Raw genomic sequence first — 7401 nt, 5'->3', positions numbered from 1 at the left:
CAGCTTCTTTGCATTCGGAGTTGTACTGTGCGTCGACAACTACGCAGTATTTAGCAATGAAAAGGTCCCCATGGCTGTCACGCGTGACTTTTGACAAAAGAGCGCTCCTCGTCAAATAGCCTCGTCCCGAGTACACGCTGAAGGGTTTGTTCATGGCGACGTAAGGGAACTAACTTTACTCAGCTGCTCTCCTTTAATGTGTCATATACAAACAGAGTGAAATCATTCGCAAACGAACCGTGTTTGCCGACGATAACGTCTCCACAGAGTGATCCTGAGCCCGTGGAGTAATGTCCTTTATCCCGTCACGTGTTTCACAAAGTGCTGACCCTCGCTCCATCCTTGCCTGGGAACAAGTGAGCCTATCGAAGATGCCCCTTGGACACCCAGTCACGTTGAAACAGCCCCATCCTGGCTACACACTGAAGCGTTGGTTCATGGTGATGTAGACCAGTTAACCCACTTGTTACCAATGAACCTGTTAACCTGTGGACTGCTCCAAACAGGTGTTTCTCAAGCACTCCATGACTTTCCCAGTCTTTTCTTGCCCCTGTCCCACCTTGTGTGGAATTCGGAATAAGCATACGTTTCCAAAAATCAATGAAGTTGAGGTAAAGCATGAAGCGCAGTGTCTTTGTCCTGTTTTCAGCTGAGTATATGTTGAAAGGGATTAGCAAATGATCACACTTTGCATTTTATTTATGCTGTACACTTTGTCCCAACCTTTTTGGAATGGAGACTGTGAAGGTGTGGAAGGTACGAGCAACGCAGCCAAATTTCTCTGTTATTGGCTGCAAGAACCAACACAAAAGTCCTCATCTACTGCCACCATCTGAAGATGTCAAGACCCAGCGGATTACTGGCTGGAAATCTGGCTGCGCATTTTATCGTTCCTCTGTCTTCTTCTTCTGCTTTGTCAGCGAGGGCCGGCATCCGTAAAAGGCTCAAGGATGGATCGAATACCGGCCGTCTGTGACCGCTTGCTTGGCAGCTTTGATTAAATTTGATTAGCGGCCGGCGGCTAATCAGTCCAGGCTAGTGCGGGTCATATTTCTTCTCTGTTACATACAGCGCTGACTGAGTGGTTTAGCCACAAGCTGTTGACGATCCCAAACAGCCCACGGGGCAACGTCTCTCCAAACAGCACAAGGTTTAACGATACTGTTTAACGAAGGGTAACATTATAGTAGTTAAACACGTCCCTGTGATCAAAGCAAAGGGAGGTGAAGATAAGGTATATAAGCACTGGATTTCCCTCTCAAAGACACTCTGCTACCTGCTACTGCTGCAAGTGCAAACTCACCTGATCGTCACAACAAGGTACGTCTCTCATTCTTACCTTTCATCATGGCATCAGCTGTTTAGATTCTACAGAAAACATTTCTGATCTTTATTACATTTGGCGTTCACGTCAAGAGAAAATCCTCTTTTCATGTGTAATTCTTTTCAAGGCCTTGTTTGTGCAAAACATGTTTTCATTCTATCCTTGTACATCACCAAAAGAGCAGTTTAGAAACTGTTGTGTTAATGTTGTCATTTAAGTTCACATTTAAACACTGAGTCTTTGCACAGATGGATTTTAGTATGGCGGTTCCTCTCTTCACGGCTACGGCCTGTGGAATGTCGCTTGAACCAGGTGTAAGTAATGTGCACAATGAATTATTCATTTGAAAAAAATGACCTTTACCTTTGATTGTAAACTTAAACCAATTTTGAAACTCTGTGTGTCTTTACACAGGTCGTGTTTATAATCCCCCTCTGCACTGGGGAATACTGATGGGAGCACATGTAAGTAATCTGCACACTAAATGATTCATGTTAAAACAGATCTTTGGTGCTGAACAAAAACCCTTTTTTAATTCAAGCGTAAAGTTCCAAATAAAGGCAGATCCAAGCTGAGTGGGGTTCAGTAAAGATCTTTTCTTTATCTTCACAGGCATCCGACACATCTACAGGTTGGTTCTCCTCTGAATTGTTGCTCCGTCCTGCTTCTTTGTGACTGCACTTCAACTTATTGATCAGCCTGCAGAAATCATTTGACTTCTACATTGGATTCTTGTTGCTTATTTCATATCTTTGTTGCAGCTGTGAAGCATTTTCTAACAACAGTTTTGCAGAAGGCTTTAGAAATAAAGTGGGACTTACTGAAGTGAGGAAAGACAAACGATGTGAGCGTGAAAACTGGGTAGCGGAGACCTCTGACGTGCCGTTATTGTTTCTGTCCACAGGGAGAGATGATGGCAGCCATAGCGACTGTGATGGGAAGGCCTCCTCTTTCTGTGCCAGGCACCTGTGAAGATCCCCACCAGGTGCTGACACACGTGCCATCAGGATCCCCACTGATGATGTCACTTCCAGCAGTATGACATCACTGCTGGCAAATCTATTGACAGTTCTGATGAAATTTCAGCACAATCAATAAACAGATGCAAACTCCCCAACAATCTGTCTGGCCTCTTAATATGACGTCTCGTCCAACGAAGCTCAACAGATCTCTGAAAGAGCTGAACATTTACAGTCGAGCAAACCATCAGATTGTGGTTCCGTATGAAAAACATCAGAAAATCACAGCACCAAATCAAGCTTTGTTGTAAATAATAGGATAAAAAGATGACTCTGTTCCAGGGGCCCGTTTCATGAAGCAGGTTATGTGGAAACTCTGAGTATGTTAAGCCAGAAATCAGCGAAACCCTGACTAAAGCGTTTCATAAAGCGAGGTAACTCATACTCAGAGTCTGTTACCGCGGTAACTTAGTCTGTGAACGTTACCTGGTCGGGAGCAGGTTTTATCCCAGAAAGCCCGAGTTTGTCTCTGACTCCTCCCCTTTACGGAACATAAGCCTGAACCGTTTCCTTATTCACCGAGTCTCCGTCGAACCTGCTAAGTTTACGAAAATCGAGTGTCTGTTTCTGGAGGAGTCCGTAGACGAAGAAACAATACTGATTCACAGAGAAATGTGATTGCGTCGGGCGAGGATTTTCCGAGCACGTCTGGGTAATTTTTCATCCTGTTCCGACTTTTTATATGAGCCTTATCGTTTTTCGTTACAGTCACTGCAATACATTCACAACCTCATCCGTCCTCTCATCGCTCACATCACCCACCGTGGCCGTGAACTCACCACTGAGCAGATACTTTGCGTTGCTCCACGTTTCTGCAAACGGGAGTGTTTTATACAACACCGGAGATGCAGAGCTCCCTCTGGGATCTTAACGGGCTTAACTTACTCCTGAACTTACCCCGATCTCAGGGTTAACTTACCTCGCTTCTTGAACTCAGAGTCAGAGTACTCAGAGTTTCCACATAACCTGCTTCATGAAACGGGCCCCTGGAGCTGCTCTCACAGTCTTAAAGCGCCGTTTGTTTAGACATCTTTTGAAACTAATTGGAAGTCTAGCGGAGCTGTGAGGAAAATCCACTTTAAGCTGCCGTCTTGGTCCGTGGCTCAACAATGCCCCCGTTTTCATGCTAATTTCTAATTTAATCTGTGTGTGACAGGAATCAGAAGAAATAATAACTGTCCGTAGCCCGCTGCTGTGCGGACACTGCTGCTGTTTTGCCGGTCGTCTGGTGTATTTTGCCCGTTTCCTGGTGCTGCTTTGTTCCTACTCTGGCTCCAGTCACGCCCACCTCACCTGCCTCACCTGGCTTGGTGGTGGCCTTAATCGGTCGCGCCTGCTCTGTTGGACTGTTTGTCCTGCTGTGCCGCGTTCCTCTTACCAGTGCCTTAGCTCAGGTCTATCGTGGGCTGTTTTAGCTTTAACTGTTTTAACCAGCAACCACAGATATTGATAACAGTGGCAGAGACTATAGACTCGTAAGACTCTGCTCATGATCCACGTGTCTTCTTTTAAGCTGAATGAGTGGTGTCTGGTTAACCCTGTTTTCCTCCTTGGAAATTGTGTTAAATTGGTTGGGTTTTTTTGTTTGTTTGTTTTTGTGTAATTGTTATTATTGTTATCATAGTTTATTTGTTTATTTGAAGGTTTCCTCGATTAATAGGCTTTTTGGTGGTAGCTAATATTGTTCGGTTTACTTTAGTTGGTTACTTTGCAGCTGCCTGTTTGACTTGCCTTCAGTTGCTGAGAACCAGTGGTGGTGCTGCTGGTGACCTGGGTGGAGGGCCCCCTTCCTGTCTGTGTGCGAGTTTCTCCTGAGTTGGGTTCATTTTCACTGTAGTGTGTGTGTTCCCACGTGTGGCTGGGGTGGTTTACTTTTGCTGGGATCCCCCCTCACCCCGACCAACCTGCCTCTCACCGGTAATCAGCCACTGAACAGGCCAGTGTATTTTCTTTAGATTGAGTGTGTGAATGTGGGATTTACAGACAATTGTTTAAGCCTGTTTGACTAATAAAATAATTTTTAACTTGGAACCTCGTCTCCCGCCACTCAGTACAACGAACAGGAAAATCGTCAGTGAACTTCTTACAATTAAATTCCTTGGATGAAATTCCCAAGGTGCCGTTGTCTGCTAGTCCTATCATAAACCTCTGCCTCCAGAGCCGCCACATTTATATGTGGATTTTTAACACTCGCGATATTTTTGTTTAGTATTTAAATAAAATTTAAATTTATATCACTACATACATTTATAAGTCCTCATGTGCTGCACCTACATGGCCTAGCAGAAATCTACACAGGAGAAGAGAATGGAGGAAGAGCGGGAAAACAAACAAAGAAGGAAAGAGTTAACGGGGGGTGAGGGATACGTTAACGAGTTGTTGTCAACTCAAGTAACTTAATTTCACACGTCTCTCCTCTGCTCTGCGCACCAATACAGGCGAGCCAACTTGGCTACCTTAATGCTTGGCCGTGCTCATTGATGTGAATGTGGAACGGACAATCCTCAAACGCTGCGTCTGTTAAGAGGTGTAATGGTCATTGGACCGTTATGAAGGATACCACCCATGGAACATTGCACAATGCAGCCATTTGCACAGAACTAAACGAGAACATGGCTAAACGAGAACGTGCCGGGCCCAGCCTTCCAGATCGACGGCCGGCTTCTCTTCCGAGCGGACCGCAGTCAGCTGTCGGGGAAAGCTCGCGGGGGCGGACTATGCGTCTACGTCAATAAAGGTTGGTGTACAAACTGCACAAAGGCTAACAGCCACTGCTCTGAGGCGATAGAGTATATGACGGTGAAATGCCGGCCACACTATCTGCCTCGGGAGTTTACGGCGGTGTTTGTCATGGCTGTTTACGTCGCGCCGGGTGCTAATGCTAGCGAAGCGCTACGCGAGCTACACAATAACATCAGCTCGCTCCAGAACAAGCACCCGGAGGCTTTCTACGTGGTTGCGGGAGATTTCAACCACGTAAACCTGACAGAAACTCTGCCTAAGTTTTACCAGCATGTCACCATCCCGACACGGGGAAATAACACGCTGGACCGTGTTTACACAAACAAACGAGACGCATACAGAGCTGTCCCCCACCCCCACCTCGGCTTCTCCGACCACATCTCCGTCATGCTGGTTCCTGCCTACCGTCCTCTGCTCAAACGCCACACGCCGACACAGAGGACCATCACCGTGTGGCCCAGCGATGCTGTCCCTGCACTACAGGACTGTTTTCAGCGCACAGACTGGCAGGTCTTCATGGAAGCGGCTGTCCGTGAGGGAGAGGTGGACCTGGAGGACTACGCATCTGCTGTCCTCGGTTACATCTACAAGTGTGCAGAGGATGTTACCAGCACCAGGACAGTAACCACCTACGCAAACCAGAAACCCTGGCTGAACACGGAGGTTTGGTCTCTGCTGAAAGCCAGGGATGCTGCGTTTAGGTCAGGTGACAGACTGGCACTCAGGGTGGCGAGAAGAGAGCTGACTGCAGGAGTGAAGAGGGCCAAGACCGCATACGCCCAGAGGATCCAGGGACACTTTGCGTCCAACGATCCACGGAGCATGTGGAGGGGCATAAAGTGCATCACAGACTATAAGACCAAAGATGCACAATGCCTCACGGACCCCTCACTGCCTGAAGCCCTCAACAGCTTCTTCGCCCGCTTTGAGGACCCGGACACCCCCCTCAGCACCAGACTCACCCCCCCACCTGGTGAAGAGCCCCTCAGCGTGACCCCAGCAGAGGTGAGGAGGACCCTCCAGAGGATAAACTCACACAAAGCTGCAGGTCCCGATAATATCCCAGGGCGGGTGCTGAAGGGCACACCAGCGCCTCTACTTCCTCTGAGGCGTGCCGGACTGGGGAGCTCAGTCCTGACATCCTTCTACAGACGTGTGGTGGAGAGTGCTGTCCTGTGCTCCTGCATCACTGTGTGGCACGGCAGCTGCTCTGCAGCAGAGAGGAAGGCTCTGCAGAGGGTGGTGAAAGCTGCACAGAAGACTGTGGGACACAGCCTATCCACCACCACAGACATTTACACCTCCAGGTGCAGGAAAAGGGCCTCCTGCATCATGAAGGACCCCACCCACCCCTCACACAAACTGTTTGCCCCTCTGCCCTCAGGCAGGAGGCTGCGGAGCATCAAGAGCAGGACCACCAGACTGAGGAACAGCTTCTGGGAAGAAGCTGTGAGACTGTTGAACTCTGGAGGACCTCTGTAGCCCCTGCCGCCACCCCCATACCTCACACCCCACACACACACACACACACACACCCTTCCCGACAACCACCCACGGAACATTGCACAATGCAGCCATTTGCACAGAACTCTGAACTACTCATTTCATTTGCACTACTGTCGTTCATTTGCACTACTCCGCCATTTGCACAATATCGCAGTACTGTGGATATCTCTTATTCTGATTGTTTTTTTTATATGTATATAGTGTTGTTTATATTTATTTGCATTAGGTATTTTGTTAGGGGGCGGCACGGTGGTGCAGTGGTTAGCACTGTCGCCTCATAGCAAGAGGGTTCCAGGTTCGAATCCCGGTCCTGTATGTTGGCCCTGCGATTGACTGGCGACCGGTCCAGGGTGAACCCCGCCTCTCGCCCGTGGTCAGCTGGGATAGGCTCCAGCCCCACCCGCGACCCTGACAGATAAGCGGTATAGAAAATGGATGGATGGATTTTGTTAGGTAATTGGACTTAACCGGGACCGGGCAAACTAATTTCGTTCCACCTCGTGTTTCTACATGTGTGAAATGACAATAAAGCTCCTTGAATCCTTGAATCCTTGAATGTAACTCGTCTCTGCGTTGTATATTTTTTTTAGTGAAAAGCCAACTCAGTGAATTTGGTTCAACTCACCATTTATTGCCCATATCCTGGGAAAACAGGAGCAAAAATGTCTCACAGGCAGGACTGTAATAAACCACGACGTGACGAACACACACTGAAATACACAAACTAAGATTAGCCATTATTGTAGCATTTAAACTAGCGACTTTCCTTTAATTGGGTGCACTTAAACATATAAAAGTAAAATGGAAAAA

The 7401-nt window shown here is 47.6% G+C and overlaps 1 long non-coding RNA gene across 1 annotated transcript; it reads left to right on the top strand.

The window, feature by feature from the left end:
* Positions 1 to 1238: 1238 nt before the first annotated feature.
* Positions 1239 to 2441, top strand: LOC124063981. The gene is made up of 5 exons (XR_006844191.1): positions 1239 to 1320; positions 1573 to 1638; positions 1739 to 1788; positions 1937 to 1955; positions 2229 to 2441. It is a non-coding gene; the product is annotated as an uncharacterized LOC124063981 (long non-coding RNA).
* The last annotated feature ends 4960 nt before the right edge of the window (positions 2442 to 7401 follow it).

Source organism: Scatophagus argus, chromosome 8 (genome assembly GCF_020382885.2).
Source record: "Scatophagus argus isolate fScaArg1 chromosome 8, fScaArg1.pri, whole genome shotgun sequence".
Taxonomy (NCBI): domain Eukaryota; kingdom Metazoa; phylum Chordata; class Actinopteri; family Scatophagidae; genus Scatophagus; species Scatophagus argus.
This window is presented reverse-complemented; position numbering and strand designations above follow the sequence as displayed.